At 38.9% G+C, this 18888-nt stretch overlaps 1 long non-coding RNA gene across 1 annotated transcript; it reads right to left on the bottom strand.

The window, feature by feature from the left end:
* Window positions 1-659: 659 nt before the first annotated feature.
* Window positions 660-17212, bottom strand: LOC116587852. Its single transcript, XR_004284678.1, has 3 exons — window positions 17057-17212; window positions 16799-16960; window positions 660-714 (listed from the first exon to the last, which is right to left on the bottom strand). It is a non-coding gene; the product is annotated as an uncharacterized LOC116587852 (long non-coding RNA).
* Between the last annotated feature and the right edge of the window lie 1676 nt (window positions 17213-18888).

Below are 18888 nucleotides of genomic sequence, written 5' to 3'. Positions count from 1 at the left end.
GCAGTATACTCTGCTGACGTGCAATGTTTGGAAAGAAAGATGTAGGCAAAAGAAAAGTGATCCAGAAATTTCCTAAGCTAATGACTGGGGATAGTTAAGAACTGACAATAATACCTCAAACAATCAATAGTCTTGCATTACTGGAAACATAGCCAGAAAACAAGACAGGCACTCCTAGTTATTAATAGAATACATCTCTCGAAGTAATAAAATACAGAAGAAAAGATTTTCCATGCTAGTATGACAGGAGAAACTTAGCATGACTGACCTCATAGTGTTTCCATTTCCCTTGCTGCTGTGAACTCCAGCTTAGCAACATTTGCTTAGCCCTGCCCGTAGGTATGCTACAGCTAGGATTTGCAAAAACTGCTTTTTACCCCAAACCTATGTCACCATGAAAGATAAAGTACATACAGAAATGACTATGCTATGTTTAAGATAAGGAGCAGCATGACCAGAATCCTGTACCCAGAGACCAACTGGACAAGGACAAAGAAGTTAGACCACCTTCTTCAGATGTCTCCAGACCTCAGTTGCCATTGGACTCCACCCTCTTCCTGCTTTCCCTTTTGGTTAATTGAAAGAAGCTCGAATTCCATGACAAGGGGAGGTGATCCTTTGCAGCAACAGTCCACCACCTCTCGGTTTGCTGGCTTCCCCAATAAATCACTTTCATCGATCTTATGCCAACATCTTTCCTTTCGACTTATTGACCTGTTGTAGACGAACAGAATGAGTGTAGGCTTAGTTATAGTAGAAGATAGTAGCAAATAAAAGTTGCCCCTTGTAGTATCTAAAATTTACAAAAAAATTTTTTTTTTACTCCTAGGCAATAATGGAAGATATGGATTTAGATCAAAGTGTTTGTCATCATAAAAATTATAGAAAAATGTTTTCTTAAGTGTGGAGGACACTACCTTTGGTGGAACTCATTTGGTTTCTTTCCCATTTCCTTTCATCCTCCAAGTCAGCAAAAGGTTCTTTTAGTATCTTTTTTGTGAGATCCCCTCCCCCTGCACAGCCCTAAAATTAACCTACAAAAGTTTAAAATGGGATTAAGATAAAAAGAGAAGAAAGCATGCACGATGAGAGAAGTCTCTTAGGGAATTCTTCCCAAGTCATTGGTGAAAATAGAAACTATGTGCATTGGAATCCAAATTATTCATCTTAGGAGTCTCTAGTACCACAGACCATGTTTTCTACACATTTAAAAAATAGTTAATCATTCTATTTAAATGAGTGGAAATTGAACTCCAGAAGGGAAACAAAAACAAAAACAAAAAACCACATATGTTTGGAAATGCCCAGATTCAGATAAGAACATGAGTAAGAACATGAGTTCAGATAAGAACTGCATGAGTCAACTGAGATGGACAGACTGTCTATTAGACGCCCACCTCTTCTGGGTATGTAAACTGCAATGCCCCCAAAGTCTGATGAAAAACCAATGTCATCAGTAGTTTGGTGTTGACTTCCATGTTTGTACCTCTCAGTCTGAGTGAGATATGTAATGGGTAAAGTTGTAGGTCAAGGAATAGAAGATGTTTTGGTAAAATGCTCCTTTTATACAAAGGTATTTTGAGAGGATTATAAAACAATGATAATATTATCAAGTAGAATGCAAAAGGCAGTTGAATTTTAAAGGGAAATGAATTCAAATAAACTTCAGGCATGAGGCAGAGTACTGGGAGCTATGAGTTCATTCTCTTTGGCCAGAGGGAGTCTTTGGTAGGAAGTGTAAGAAGTGCATCTCGGGGGCACCTGGGTGGCTCAGTGGGTTAAGCCTCTGCCTTCAGCTCAGGTCATGATCCCATGGTCCTGGGATAGAGCCCTGCATCAGGCTCCCTGCTCAGTGGAAAGTCGGCTTCTCCTCCTCCCTTTGCCCCTCCCCCCACTCATGCTGGGTTACATGCACTCTCTCTCTCAAATAAATAAATAAAATCTTTAAAAAAGGGGAAGGGAGAAGCATACCCCTCAATCCCTACAAACGGACCTAGAATCTTTAGTGGGAATGTATGCTGGATACATAGAAATAGCTGCCCCCAATGAATTACTTTCCTAGACTCTGGTCTCTAGACTTCCTCACTGCTCAGTGCCCATTGGGTTGAATTGAGTCCATTTATTTATTTAATTTTTTCTTTTTTAAAGATTCACCTGTTTATTTTGGAGAGAGAGTGGCGGTGTAGGGAAGAACAAAAGGACGGAAAGAATCCTGAAGCAGGCTCCTCGCTGAGCAGGGAGCTCCACTGGGGGCTCAATCCCCAGGACCCTGAGATCACGACCTGAGCTGAAATCAAGAGTCAGCTGCTTGACCGACTGAGCCGCCCAGGTGTCCCTGAGGCCATTTAATTCTTTTGGAGTTTTGTTGCTGTGAACTGAAAGTTTGTGTCTCTCCGAAGCTCCTGTGTTGAGACCCTAAACCCTAACGATGAGTGTGATGATATATGGAGGTGAGGTCTTTGGAGGTGATTAGGTCTTGAAGGTGGAGCTCTCCTGATGGGGTCAGTGCTTGTGTACTAAGAGACAGGACAGGGATTGCTTTCTCATTCCCTCTCACAGCCATGAGAGGACACAACAAGAAGACAGCCATCTGCAAACCAGGAGGCTCTCACCGGAAGCCAGCCATGCTTGCCCTCTTCTCTCAGACTTCCAGAACTGTGAGAAACAAATTTCTGTGGTTAAGTCTCCCCAGTCTGTGGTCATTCATTAAAGCAGCTGGAACTGACTAAGACACTTGGTCTCTATGTTTCCAACATTCCTCACCTCTTCTTCTCCATCTCACCGTCTTGGCTTCAGAACCGGATCTGGAACTCTCCACCTTTGGCAGTCATCCCTACTCTCTGCAGACGGGAGGCAAAGAGGTTCCTGCCTCCCACCAGAGTGAGGCCAGCACCCAGTCTACCTAGGAAGGTGATGGGACAGGTGCAGCCCTGGTTTCTGCCAGCAAAGGTTGGGCTCTGCACTGGAAAATCCCCCAGAAGAGCCAGATGCTTCCTATATGCAGCTTTTATATTTTGCATTCAAATACCTTGATATAGGACTGAATGAGTTGCATAATATGGGTAAAAAGCAAAACTTCTGTTAAAAAAAATGGTAAGCATCTTTACCGTGAAATAGCAGGAATGTATTTACACCAAATTTCTTCTAGATTTCACTAAATGCCCACTTTTATTTATTCTCTTTTAATTTTTTTTTATTATATTATGTTAGTCACCAAATAGTACATCATTAGTTTTGAGGTAGTGTTCCATGATTCATTGTTTGCGTATAACACTCAGTGCTCCATGCAATCCTTGCCCTCCTTAATACCCATCACTGGGCTCACCCATCGTCCCAACTCCCACCCCTCTGAAACCCTCAGTTTGCTTGTTGGAGTCCACAGTCTCTCATGGTTTGTCTCCTCCTCCGATTTCTCCCCCTTTATTTTTCCTTTCCTTCTCCTAATGTCCTCCATGTTATTCCTTATGTTTTACTTTTAAATACTCACTATGTTCAAGTCTGCCTCTCAGGGCAGGAAGGGAACTAACAGTCACTGTGTTCCCACCATACGGTGCTAAGAATTAAGCACCGCCTTGCCTTGCCTCTCACCTGCTATCAAAACATCACAAAAGATTATTTTTTAGCACTATCAAACAGATGAGTAAATGGAAGATCAAAAAAGATTAAAATCCAGGTCCCTCTGGCTCCAAAGTCTGGATCCCTGGTCTTTCTATGTGATACTGCCTCTCAAAAGACATCATTTGTAAGTTTGCTCTGGTCCCCAGGTAAGCCTTAAAAACTTAAAAAAGTAATCCTCTGTCTCTGCATGTCATGTGACCCAGAACCCCCCCACCCCAATCCCCGACCCCCTCGTCCCCGTTCCCCCGCCCCGGCCACCCTCCACAGGGTCCCGGCAGATCACTCATCAGAGAGCTCACTGCCTTCAGAGATAGTCCCTTCCTTGTCTGGCACCTCTCTGTTCTTCTGGTAAGTTCATCTCCCCGTCCCCCAGTGTTTGTGCAAATCCATTAAGGACTGCAGGCTTAGGAAACAAGAGGAATTAAAGAATGTACTTTTTTAGTGATGTTTATAGTTGAGTGGAGGATTCTGAATTTTAAATGGATCTTTTTAATAAACTTGTTCTTTAAATAGCTGAATTCTGTGTTCCTGAATTCTTGACAATCTCAGTATGCCTTCTCAGATCACCCAAGATTGGGTGAGGCATCTCCTTTTGTGCTTCCATCACTTTGTAGACCAATACCCATCAGAGTTCATAGTACACCATGTGGAAATTGACATTTTAAAAATCTCTGTCCCTCAGGGCATCTGGCTGGCTCAGCCTGTGGAGCATGCAACTCTTGATCTCAGGGTCTCGAGTTCAAGCCCCATATTGGGCATACAGCTCACTTCAAAACAAAACAAAATGAAACAAAAAACTTTTCCTAGACTAGCCCAAGACTTCAAAAAATAATTAAACAAGGTTGAATTAAAATCTGTCATTCTTCGATTTTACGGTAAGCTTCCTTGAATGCAACAGTTGAATTTGATTCCTTTTTGTCTAAGACCTAGCCCCATCTGGCAGATAGGAGGGACAAAAAATAATTTGTTGGAGAGGGTGCCTGGGTTGGTTAAGCATCTGCCTTTTGCTCAGGTCATGATCCCAGGGCCCTGGGATCGAGCCCTGCTTCAGGATCCTTGTTCAGTGGGGTGTCTGCTTCTCCCTCTCCCCCTCCTCCTCCCTCTCTCTTTCTCTCGCAAAAATAAGTAATAAAATCTTTAAAAAGAACAAAAGTGTTGCCTCAAAAAAATCTGCTGGAGAAATGAATAAATAAATCTTTTCTTCACTAAGTTAATAGTTCCAATTTATTTGAGAATCCTGGTTTCAAGACACTCCCTTCCAACTAAGTTGTTTAGCTTCTTGGTGCCCCACTTCAAAGATGGAGGCCAATCCTGAGAAAATGACTGTAACCATGACCTGGTAAGCCATATTCTGTTATCTCTGGATCAGGACTCTAACCTCTCCTTGGAAGTTGACTAAGTTTTGTTTGGTTGCCAGGCTCTCTGTGCAGGAACCAGTGAGTCCACAGTAACTCATCGTGATTGTTGTGGATTAGGAACAAGTAGGCACTAGGATGGCAAGTCTGCACCCTTTGTCTTGGTAGGCTCCTTCCTGAGCCTTTCTGCTGTAGGTGTTGAGTATAATCTTGTATGTAGCAGTAAGCTTCAGTATTTGAACCAAGGAGATGATAAAGTCATCTGAAGAGCCATGAACAACCAGTGATTACGGTTTTGACAACTGTTACAAACTATGAGGACTCTGACCTCAGCAACTAATTCTGGTTGTCTTTGTACTTCAGCAGAGTGACGACCACAGGCAAAGATATGCAGGATTTGGCCCTTTCTCCCAACCTCTATTGGAACACCCTGGTTCCAGCCATCATCCAGCCATCATCTCTCACCTGTGTTAATACAACAGCCTCTTAATTGGTCTCCTTGCTACTTCCAATGGCCTCTGTGATGATTAATTTTATACATTAAATTGACCGGAGCACCGTATCCAGATATTTGGTCAAACAGTAGTCTAGATTTTCTGTGAAAGTATTTTTTGGGTGAGATTCATATTTTAATCAGTAGACTTGGGGGGCATCTGGGTGGCTCAGTTGTTAAGTGTGTGTCTTTAGCTCAGGTCATGATCCCAGGGTCTTGGAATTGAGGCCTGCATTGGGCTCTTTGCTCAGTGGGAAGCCGGCTTCCCCCTCTCTCACTCCCCCTGCTTGTGTTTCCTCTCTCGCTGTGTCTCTCTCTGTCAAATAAATAAATGAAATCTTTCATAATAAACAAATAAATAAATCAATAGACTTTGGGTAAAGAAGATGGCCCTCTGTAATGTAGGGTGGTTCTCATTTAATCAGTTGAAGGCCTTACAAAGAAAGACTGCCCTTCTCCAGCAAACTGCTTTCATACTCAAGTTTCAACACTTTCCTTCATCTCTGGCATTCTGGCCAACTCTAGATTTTGGACTTGCTGGTCCCCACAATCACATAGCCAATTCCTTACAATAAATCTCTCTATTATATGAATATGAACATCCTACAGATTGTTTCTGTAGAGAACCTTGACTAATATCACCTCCAACAGTCTGCCTTTAATGCAGCCATCAAAACAACCTTTTAAAAGCTAAGTCAAACCCTGTCCCCAGTAGATTCCCTTTCCTCTCAGAGAAAAGCCATGCTTCTCACAAAGGCCTCTGTATGATTTGTCCACATTGTACCTCTCTGGTCTAATCTGCTACCGTTGCCCTCACCCTTGTCCTTGCTATTCTGCTGCTGCCACACTGGTCTCCCTGCTGTTCTCTGAGGCTCAGATGATAGGCATTTGTTATTTCCCTGCATAGAACATTTTTTCCCCAGAAATGTGTATGGCTTTCTCCCTCTCCTCCAAGTTGTTGTTACTTTCTCAGGAAATTCTTCCTTAGTTACTCCGTACCTGCTTTCCTTGTCTTCCTCGGGCAGACTTCTTTCTCTTTGAAACACTTGTCACCCCTTGATATGCTCTGTCATTTTACTTATTTCCTGCTAGCTCTCTTATCACCACCATCATGGAAGCTGATGAAGGCAAGAGTCTTTGGTTCCCAGCTTTCTTCCTTCAGTTATTGAACCAACAAACAAATGGATGAATACTTTGTGCCCTCTCTGAAAAAAATTACTCTGTTAAAAAAAAAAATCTCCAAGAGTTTCTGTTTGAACAAAATAAAGCTAGGCAACAAAGACCAACCATGAACCTTCTCCGGTGTTCCATTCTCAGTCCTCTGTCTTTAGCACTCTATACCTGCTTCCTGGGAGACTTGGTCAAACCCGAGGTTTCAATCACCCTAAACCTACCCTTCTTGGGGTTCCTGGCTGGTTCAGTTGGTAAAGCATGTGACTCTTGATCTTATAGTCGTGTGAACCCCATGTTGGATATAGAGATTACTTTAAAATTTAAAAAAAAAAAATCTTAAAAAATAAAAAAAAAATTTAAAAATGCGTTACTCTTCAGATGAAATTAAAGGTAAGTCCTAAAAGAATATGAGCACATTGTGAATTTTTTTCTTAATAGATTATAAAAAATGTTTAAACTATTGACATCTTGTTTGCATGTTGTTTGGGTATCTATACAATTCAGAATCCTCACTTTCCCCATTTTGAAGATATGGATATTTTCCTGTTTCAATTATCTGGCCATTCTAAGCTCTCTCTTCTCTTCTGCACATATTTATTGAGCACTTACTATATGCCCGGCAACGTTGTGGGCGTGATGGTGCACCAGTGAATGAAGGAGATCCTTTCCATGCTCTCATAGAACTGATAATCTAGCAACTGAATGAGTTCATTTTTGAAACAAACGCTGAAGACTACCAAGGATTTCATCTCCCAGAAATAAAAAGTTATCTACCATTGGATGTGAACACGTATTTATAAACCCTGGATATTCTCTATCTTGAGTCCATTTACTTCTTGAGATTTTGTCTCCCTTTTCCAAGGAGACTTTTTTCTTTAGAGAGAGGACAGAAGCAAAATTGGAGCTGCATAATTCTGTCTTCCCTCTGTATTATGGTGATGTTTTGCCTGAATTTCTATCTGTCCTTCTTTGTTCTTTTTGTGCTCTGGACAGAGTTTTTATAGCACCTTTGGTTTCCTCTGACTCATTCTATAGAAGAGTACTGACACGAGCTGATTTTGCTCCTTTATGTTTGTCTTTGTTGTAGGACCTTTAAAATCGGAATCTATGAATAAGTATCTGAGCTCATGAGAGCCCTTCTGGCTGGTCATATTGGTTGATGTGTTGCTATTCTCTTTACTTAATTTAATTACGTGAGGCATCCTATCTCTCTCTCAAGTCAAATGCCCTTTTAGATCTCTGGCTAAAGCAGTGAAATTCTGAATTGGCCTTATTAAAATCTGAGATCATAAAGATGCTTTAGACCTGTGCCAGCCAATGTTAGCCTATACGCATTATGAATTCCAGAGATCATATTTAAATAAGAAAAAGTGAAACAGGTAAAATTATTTCTAATGATATGTTTTATTTAACCTAAGCTATCCCAAACATTAGCATGTAAATAATTTAAAAATTATCAATGAGATATTTTGCATTCCTTTTTGAGTGCGCCAAGTCCTCAAAATCAGGCATCTCTCTTGTACTAATGTTACCTCTCAATTCTAGCTCGTCCTAGTTCAAGGGTTCGATAGGCACCTGCTGCCATATTGCCCAGCATGGCTATAGACCCATCACGCAGCAAATATTCATGCTGCTCATACTTCCGTTTAATATCAAATCAATTCCTTTACATCAGTACATTTGGTCTGTAAAAGCTTTAACAAAGGATAAAAGTCTCTTAAGATCTAAACCTGAGCCAGTCTGAAGTAGTTTTTTGCTGTATTATGAGCTCAAATCTTGTGACTTTTGCTTCCTCTTTTTCTCATAATTTGCATATTAATGTACCTGAGAATATCATTTGAAATAATCATCACCTTAGTAGGGGGTCACTAACCATTTCTGCCTCCTCTCTGCTCTGCATTGCCTTTCATCTTTAGTGCCTTGGCTTGTCATAAAGATTTTAAAAAAATAGTGGATTAATCTAGTCTTAAAAGATACCAGGTAAACAAACAAATTGGAAAACGTTTGATCTCATGAACAAGCAAGTAAATGCAAAATAAAAGGACAACTGGGAGCTATTTCACCTATCCAATCAGTGATTTATTTTTAAATGACAACACCTTGAGAATAAAACCTTGTAAACTGTTTCTCACACACTATTGTTGATATTGTCACATCCTTTGAAGAGAAAATACTTTGACAATATGAATCAGTGATTTAAAAATATTCATTCCATTTGATCCTGAAATCGTCCTACAGGGAATTTGTTCTATAGAAATTACGAGGGATAATGATCATGATATTCACATGGATTGTTTACTTCAGAATCATTTATAAAAGCAAAAAGAGAAAACAACTTCAAAGTCCAAAATGGAAGTGCAGTAAGTAAATCACACTATGTTCATTGGGCAGCATATTAAATATGGAGTGAAATTATGATTATGAAAAGTTTGCAGCAGTAAAAATATAAGAATGGCATGTTAAGCGAAATGCTTAGAGTGAAATTACATATACATTGAAAAATCTATGAAAATCATATGCAAATCATAGAAAGATACTAGGAAATAATATCCCAACATGAAAACAATGGGGATGCCTGGCTGGCTTGCAGTGGAACCTGTGACCCTTGATGTCAGAGTTGTGAGTCCAAGTACCACATTCAGTGTAGAGATGATTGATTGGTTGATTGATTGATTGATTTTAGAGATGATTTAAAAATAAAATTTTGGGGGCACCTGTGTGGCTGTGTTGGTTAAGCGTCTACCTTCAGCTCAGGTCATGATCCCTGGAGTCCCCATGCTGGGATCCTTGCTGAGCGGGGAGTCTGCTTCTCCCCCTTCCTCTGCCCCCTCCCCCCACTCCATCCTCTCCCAACCCCTCCTCCTTGAGCATGCACTGCACCAGCATTCTCTCTCTTCTAAATACATAAATAAAATCTTCTAAAAATGCAGCTCTGTAGCAATGTGCACTGTGTCGGACTTCGGCAAAAATAAAGGATGTGGAGTGTCAGTCTGTGTTCATGTTTTATTGTTTTTTGGAACTGGTTGACAATGGAAGATATTTCAACTAATCGACGCCGATGTAATGACAGCCTCTTAAACAAGAGTGGCTGGCTCACATCTTACATATATCAGCTTGTGTCTTAGTTTCCTCTTACAGGAGAAGTTAGCTGAGAATCACACTTGACAATTACACTTCTTGGAATTTTTTTAAAAACTACTACAGGAGTTATTAATCTATCTAATAGTTTCTAAAATTACATTTTTCTGTGCTTTTTTCTCCTGTCTTGGTTATCAAAGCACTGAGATTGTCAAGAGAAATGAGCATACCAGCTGTATGTAGTTCTGTGTATAAAACAGTAAAAAGGGTGCTTGGGTGGCTCAGCAGGTTAAGTGGCTGCCTTCAGCTCAGGTCATGATCCCAGAGTCCCAGGATAGAGTCCCGCATTGGGCTCCCTGCTTGGTGGGAAGCCTGCTGTGCTCTCTGCCTGCTGGTCCCCCTGCTTGTGCTCTCTCTCTCCCTCTCTCTCAAATAAATAAATAAATAAATAAATACATTTTTAATAAAACAGTAAAAAATATTGGGCATCATGAGTTTTAAATACTAAAAATAGGGACCACATTTGTGTATCAATCCGTAAGGCATTTATTCTGCTAGGTTGTTATACAACTTTGGTTTTTCGTGAATGAATGAAGGTGTTCAAGAGATGTTGGCATTCTCACCAAAAAACAGACCAAAAAATGTCTGTTCATGCCTATCATGGGTGTTGACCAATCGAAGAATAAAATAGAAATGGTACCTTAGATAATTAACAGTTTGAGGAAGGGTGTAGAAAGGCCCTGAACAAGCCAACAAGACAGATAAAGAAATGAAAAACAATTATCTGTAGTTAAGTGTGAGTAGAAGGATTTAGGTGCCACAAAACACTACTAAAAAGGACTCTACTTTTTTTTTAAGTTTTTATTTCAATTGTTTAAATTATTTAAATAATTATTAAATTTAGTTGCTACATTCAATTAATTAAATTTAATAAACCATTATAAATTATTTAATTAACAAATTAAATACATTACTTAAATGTAAATTTGCTTAAATTTATTTAAATTATGTAAATTCTAGTCTGTTAACATACAGACTGAGATAACTGAGATATTAGTCTCAGGTGTCCAAGGTAGTGACTTAACACCTGCATCTGTCACCCTGTAATCATCACAACAAGTGCCCTTCTGAATCCCCTTCACCTCTTTCATCGCTCCCTCCATCCCCCCCACCCACCTACCCTCTAGTAACCATCAGTTTGTGCTCTATTGTTAACAGATTCTCTCAGTTTCTCTCTCTCTCTCATTTTATCCTCTTTGCTCATTTTTTTTTGTTTTTTTAAATCCCACATGTGAGTAAAATCAATAGTATTTGTCTTTCTCTGACTGACTGATTTTGCTTAGCACAAAACTCTCTAGCTCCATGTCATTGCATATTTTTTTATAGCTGAGTAATATTTCATTATATATACCATATCTTCTTTTTTTAAAGATTTTATTTATTTGTTGGACAGAGAAAGAGAGAGCACCAGCAGAGGGAAGGGCGGAGAGAGAAGCAGACTCCCTCTGAGCCACCCAGGCATCCCTATACCAAATCTTCTTTGTCCATTCATCAGTTGACGGACACTGGCTGTTTCCATAGTTGCTATTGTAGATAATGTTGCTATAAACAGAGTGTGTGTATCCCTTTGAATCTGCATTTTTGTATTCTTTTGGGTAAACACCCAGTAGTGCAAATGCTAGATTGTAGGGTGGCTCTATTTTTAACTTTCTGAGGAACTTCCATACTGTTTTCCAGAGTGGCTGCAATAGCTTGCATTCCCACCGACGGTGCAAGAGGGTTCCTTTTTCTCCACATCCTCGCCAACACCTGTTGTTTCTTCGGTTGTCAATTTTAGCCATTCTGACAGTGGGAGATGAAAACTCAATGTAGCTTTGCTTTGTATTTCCTTGATACTCAGCGATGGTGAGCATCTTTTCATATGTCTGTTGGACATCTGAATGTCTTCTTTGGAAAAATGTCTGTTCATGCCTTCTGCCCATTTCTTAATTAGATTATTTGTTTTTGGGGTGTTGAGTTTTACAAGTTCCTTATATATTTTGAATACTAACCCTTTATCAGATATGTCATCTGTAAATATCTTCTCCCATTCCATAGGCTGCCTTTTAGTTTTTTGGTTGTTTCCTTTCCTGTGCAGCTTTTTATTTTGGTGTAGTCCCAATAGTTTATTTTTGCTTTTGTTTCCTTTACCTCAGAGGAATCTGTTTCATTTTTTACACCAATAGTAAAGCAGCAGAAAGAGAAATTAAGAAAACAATCCCATTTAAAATTGCAACAAAAATAATAAGATAGCTGGGAATAAACCTACCTGAAAAGATGAAAGATCTATACTCTAAAAAACTGATGAAAAAATTGAAGACAACAAAAAGAAATGGAAAAACATTCTGGAAGAACAAATATTGTTAAAATGTCTATACCACCCAAAGCAATCTGCACATCCCATTCAATCTTTACCAAAGCACCAATAGAATTTTTCGCAGAGCCAGAACAAATAATCCCAAAATTTTTATGGACTCACAAAAGAGCCAGAATAGCCAAAGCAATCTTGAAAAAGACAAGCAAAGCTGGAGACACCACATGTCTGGACTTCAAGTTAAATTTACAAAGCTGCAGTCATCAAAACAGTATGGTACTGTCATATAGACAGACACATAGCTCAACAGAACAAAATACCAAAACACAGACATAAACTCACAATTATATGGTCAATTAATCTTTGACAAAGCAGGAAAGAATATCCAACAGGAAAACGTCTCTTCAACAAATGGTGCTGGGAAAACTGGAAAGCAACATCCAAAAAGAATAAAGCCAACCACTTTCTTACACCAAACACACAGAAAAATTCAAAATGGCTTAAAGACTGCTGAGACTTGAAACCATAAAAATCTTAGAAAAGAGCACAGGCACTAACTTCTCTGACCACGGTCCTAACAAACTTGTTAGCCCGACTTTTACCATGTGGCTTTTCTGAGATGTGAACAGAACGTGTGGAATATCCAGTGAAATGACTCCCCTCTGCTTGGAACCCTGGTGCCTCCCCACATCCCTTAGCCTCCAGCATCCCAGTGCAACTCTGGCCCCTTGGGAGCTCTTCTCTACAGGTGACCCTGGAGTCACCTGTAGTCACCCTGGAGCATGCACAGGTTGGTATTTGGTGAAAGACTGAAAGGAACCTACATGCAGGTTTCTAGAGCTGCTTCTCTGTGCAGCAGCTTTTTTTCCTCTCTGGATCCCCTTCTCCATAAATTACAGCTGTCTCGGCAGCCCTGATCTCCTGACACCCGTTTCCTCCACCCCGCAATATCACTGCTCTCAATCTGGGTTAACTCCCTTGCCCTACAGTTTGGAAAGTGCCTCAGGCAGAAAGCTGAACTGAATACCTATCCACACCCCTGTGTTTTCCTTCTCTTAAGAAAGGCAGAACTATGTGGTATACTGTCTGATGTCTGGAAACAGTTACTTGCATCTTTTTTCCATAACTTCTTAAGTAGTTATAACCAATACCTGTTACTTGGTCATGACCGTAACCAAAATTTCCTTCTCTTTTAACACCAAAATACTTATCCCAGAAAGTTTACTTTAAATGTATGTATGTCATGTGCATGTGTGTTTGTTTATTATATTATTTATTTATTTTATTATTTATTAATTTCATTTTATTAAACTTCAATCTGAAGTTTTAAAAAAATATTTTGAAGACCTCAGCTGCTTTTTGTTTTTAAAAATTTTTATTTATGTATTCTTTTTTTTTCTTGTCATTTTTAAATAGATAATGCTTTCTCCTGGGAAGATTTTGAATGTTGCAATAAAATAATAATACATACCACTTTCCAGCTGAACTTTTTGCTGTTCTGGGACAACTAAAGAATCACTTATAAAAATTCGATTTTTTTAGTGGAATTTAAACTTATGAGTCTGAATTTTTTTTTTCCCTATCCTAACTGTTTCACCAGCAACAGAAAATACATGTTCACAAAACTCCCTCTGGGAAAACAGATTGATGCACAAAAGTGCTGCAGTTCACATTTAAGAGGCTATTAAAAGGAAAAATGGAAGAAACCATCAACAGTCTCATTATTCTAATCATAATGAAATTAAAATGTAAATATAGTCTTCTAGCATGGCATTATTTGTGAATGCCACATGAACAGATGGCAATGAATACAGATCAAAATTTACTTTGTGGGCTGTTCTGGAATAGTGGAATGCAGAGCAGTTTGTTTGTATCTGTATTTAGTGTGATGATGTATGACTTTAAGAAGATGATAAGGAATTTTTTTTCATGTTTGTGCTAGATGTTATTAACAAGGATTGATATCTAAACATTCTAGAAAATCCCAGATAAGCCCACACAGTGGAGACAAATATATTGAATTCTCAACACAAAGGCTTAGAGAGATCCAAAATTAGGATCTTTGCCGAAAATACTTTGCCTCTAGTCTCTTGAAGCCAAAAAAGAAAGGCAGCGTTATGTCATCTGTAATTGTCTCCAAGAACAAATGACCTGACAGAATTCTATTTGTCCTCATTTACATTCTGACTCACTCTACCCTCAGAGACTATTTTATTTTTGTTCTATTTTTATCTATTTATTTTTTCTTTTTTCCTATTTTTTAATTTTATCTATTTTTATCTATTTATTTTGTTCTATTATTTTATCTATTTTATTTGTGTTTATATTAATAACATGATTTAGCCACTGTGGTTTCTTAAAGTAATTTGAGTTAATGATCTGAAATTCTCCATCATTTATTTTCATTAGTGGTTTCTATTTCAAATTTTTTCATTCATATGGAAAAATACAAGCACTCTACCCTTTGTTTTGTATCACTGATCTCAAGGCATATAAAAAATTATTAAGATATAGTTATTTTTGATCCATATCCGTATATAGGCAATGGAGGCTGTAATATAATTTTGAGTGGTGGTGGCAAGACAGGGCCGAAAATGAGTTGAAATCATTGTCCAGTAATTAAGTGATCGTATCTTGTAAATGCAAAAAATGATGAAAGGCAGCAAAAAGATTAGGAATCGGGAAATCTGAATTCGAATCCAAGCAGGACAAGATTAAATTAAGTGATTGGAACTTAGCAATCTCAGCTATCTTTTCCATCTACAACTAAGGGCTTTCATCGGAAAGATCACTGTGGAGCACATCTCCAAGAACTCCAAAACGCAGTTTGCAACCCAGACATTTCCACAGAATATTTAATAAACACAAGGGGGTGCTGAAGCCAGTTTGCTCCACAGAAGAGCCAGACACTTTAAATACGCCTTTCCTTCTCTCTCTTTCTCTCTTTCTCTCATTCTTTTTCTCAATTTGCGCTCTGAGTGCTTAATGTCTCTGATTGATCCCACAGAGAACATTAAGATCAGTACAAACAGCTTTGCTTTACCATTATTTATGAATCCATTGGTTCTCAAGTTTTTCTACTTTTCAAAATGATTAAAACTCACTTGGTATGCTCCTAACGTTTCTTTTGTTTTCCTTTGGCTTAAAACTTGCCGGGAATTTTTAAGAAAATCATTTCTCTCAGCTGTCCTAGTTGAAAGCCCATTTTCTTATGAATACATACATTTTCCCTTTTTAAATGTCCAGGGACCGTCTTCCCCCGCCAAGACAATATTATATTGTGGTTTGGTCTCTGGCACGATTCTTGTGTCTTCCCTTTAAAACATCAGGTCTCCTGGACTAAAGATGGACACCGTTTTCTGAACCACTCAGGAGGGCCACCATCTGAGCAGACACCACATCCTGGCAGGAAGAACCCACACAGTGTCACTCTTGTTAGTAATCGTAAGGAGTTTCTGATGTTAGTAATGACATTTTCTTGGACAGCATGGTTTGTTTTACTAGGTGGTTCTACTATAGGTCTTTGAATCTTCCTCACAAACCTTTCTGAGGGGAGCATGGCAGGCATTCCTCTTTAAGAAAGAAGATAAGGAAGATAGAAGAGTGTGAATCACGAAGAACATAAATGATGGAGTTGAGGTGAGAGTGCATGTTCTACAGCCCCTGGCTCAGGACTTAGTCCAGGGCGCCATCTTTCCTCTCTGAAGAAACAGACATTTCCCTCAGCCCTGAATTAAAGGAAAAACTTCATTTGACATCTCCATGAAAACACCTTGTTTCATATTAATTCCTGCGTGATCAGAACATTTACTACTCAGTTGGAAGGAGGACAATAGATCTCAGAGGTGCCAAAGATCTGCTCGCCTAATGATGGGAACACCGATTATGCTTTCTTTTTATTTCACATGCCTGAGGCGTGGCATGAAGGAGCAATTTTAGAGTTTGGTTCTTTACATACTTTTTTTTTTTTAATTTAAATGAAAGGGCATTTTCAAAGATTAAATGGGGAAAAATAGTACTGATATGTGCAAATTATTTTCTCTTTCACTTCTCTATGTGTTGAGATCCTAAAACAGATTTCTAAATATCTGCTTTAATCTGCATTTCAAATTATTTTCCCCTGGGGGTGCCTGGGTAGCTTGGTTAGGCAATAGACTCTTCGTGTAGGCTCAGGTCATGATCTCAAGGTTGTGAGCTCAAAGGGTCCTGTGTCAGGTTCCCATTGAGCATGGAGTTGGCTTAAGATTCTTCTCTCCACCTCCACCAATCCCCTCCCCCAAGCTCTCTTTCTCTCTAAAAAAATAAAAATAAGTTGTTTTTCATTTTTGCATTGTAATTTTTATCTCCTATTGTTAATATAGGAAGTGCTTGAGTTTGGGGCCCCACGTATGGGCTAATTCCCAAATCTTAGGAGCTGTGAATAAAATACAGGGTAACTGGATCATTATTCTGGGGATAATAACTTGGGGATTATTATCTGGGAAATCAAGTTTTGGAAGAAGATATGTGATATATTCCATCATTTCTGTATCTTGGCTTTTAATCTCGATCATAATCTCAGTCTTTCAGCAGATAAAACAAGTAGCTTCTCTTGGCTCTACTGCAAAATACATTATCATTATCAAAAGAGAAGAAAAGGATTTTTAAGGTGAGTCATCAAGATGTTAGCTTCCATGTTGAAAGTAGGGGAAGAACCATATCTTCACTTTGACAAACATGAGCTCTTACCTTAACACACTCGCATTAGCACAACGGCCTCCAAAATAATATTCACATGTTCACGTATTGACTTTAGCGAGGGAGTGCTTTGGCATTTGGGTGTATTTCTGTTGGCTCAAGAACTTACTGGAAGTCCCCAAGTACTTTCTTTTGGATTACCTCAGTTCTTTTCTGCAATAACAGATTGGAGAAAAGCTCACAAGCCAAGCTAAGCACACATACAATGAGAATTATAAAGTAGTTTACGTTCGTAGTATCAGCTCTTACCTTGACATATCTTCATGGGCCTACGAATCTCACCGTCTGCCATCATTGCTGTCTACTTATGTGCATCCTAATGAAGTCACATGCTGTTTCACCCCTGTATGGTGTAGTCTCTGAAGCTCACTCTGCATTAAACAGTATTTACAAAAAGAAAGGAAAAAGTTTTCTGTAAATGAAAACAAAGATATGTTCATGTATTAGGTTATGAAATCTCTTGTGTAAATTTCTGACATTGTAGAGGAGGCTCTGAATAATTGAGAAGGAAATGAATGTGCAGATGCTTCCAGGAGAGATTTAAGCCCAGGGTATGGCCTTGGACGCTTTCATATCAGAAAATGGAAATTGTCATGGACGGAAATTATATGGCATTTATGAAATACAGGAAACACTGAATATCATTCCCATTTTTTCATACCAAAATGTCTATTTATAATTACTTGTTAAGAAATTTAGAAAACCATAGTAATTCTGGAGAAGCTGACAATTAGAGCAAATCTCTAGGTGATTATTAAATACCTAGCATAAACAAATACATTTTCCCCCTAAAAATATTGAACGCTTTTAATTATAGTTTACAAGAATAAAGGACTCTTTTGTCTCAGTGGATGAAGAATCTGGTTGATGAATCACTGCAAGTGTATATGCCAAGAAAATATCAGAATTTATTTTAATTTTAAAACACATATGTTCAGCTTATCCAGTGATGGCCCTGAAGCTGGAAGAGAATATTGGTAAAGACAGGGAGATAAATATGCATTGAGATGGGTTGAGATTTCTGGGGCCCTGTGCAAATATTTATCCATTTTATGCCTCAGTTTCCTTAACTAAAGAGGTGTGCTTTCACTCCACGGTGAATTAAAAAAAAATGAAATGAAAAAAACCTTGTAAAGTAAGTTTTTATTTTACTAATTATTATTACAAAAATGCTGTTCAATACCTTACGTGTATATTGGGGTTGATAGAAAACTGAAATTCTACCTGTTACATTTCTTAGAAATAATTTCCAGTCCTTTTAAAGAAAATTCATGTCACCATTCTTGAGACTTCTGTTTTGTCTTCTTTTTTTTTTTTTTTCCTGTTTTGGTTTCTATCTTAATTTTATTCTCTTACAGGACTTTGACCTAAATACATTTTCCTTGGAAGTATTAAAACATTACTTATAAGTGACCACTGTTCTAAGAAAAGGCTAAGATCTTTTGTAAATTTCTATTTGAATTTTGGTTTTGTTCACTCATGTCGCAAGAGTAGGTTTCCTCTTTTTAAAGCCTTGAAACATTGCTTGTTAGCAACGCACTGTCAGGGGAAACACTTGTCACCAGGGCGGAGCAATAATAACAGTAACATTGAGAGCAATCTTGACCTTGCTGTCCCACACTGTCCAAACTCACTCCTCCAGAGGATGGGAAGGAGAAACCTCTTACCTAAATGGTGAGGCAGCTCTGGTCTACATTTTTTTTTTTCAAAGATTTTATTTATTTATTTGACAGACAGAGATCACAAGTAGGCAGAGAGGCAGGTAGAGAGAGAGGGGGAGAAGCAGGCTCCCCGCTGAGCAGAGAGCCCTATGTGGGGCTCGATCTCGGGACCCTGGGATCATGACCTGAGTCGAAGGCAGAGGCTTTAACCCACTGAGCCACCCAGGTGCCCCACTGGTCTACATTTTTAAGCAAAATGGAGCCCATCCTATTAAAAGATTATGAGACTGAGGAAGAAGTCTCTTCAGTCTCCTCTCTGTCTCTGACCGTTAGGAGGTTATGTAGGACTATATTCCCCTTCCTGTGGACTAGACCGGAGGGGAGAGGGGGTATGCAGGGGGTAAATGTGGTGAGGGGGTA

This window comes from Mustela erminea, chromosome 4 (assembly GCF_009829155.1).
Source record: "Mustela erminea isolate mMusErm1 chromosome 4, mMusErm1.Pri, whole genome shotgun sequence".
Classification (NCBI taxonomy): domain Eukaryota; kingdom Metazoa; phylum Chordata; class Mammalia; order Carnivora; family Mustelidae; genus Mustela; species Mustela erminea.
The sequence above is the reverse complement of the archived record's forward strand: the minus strand, read 5'-3'. Positions and strand labels throughout refer to the sequence as shown.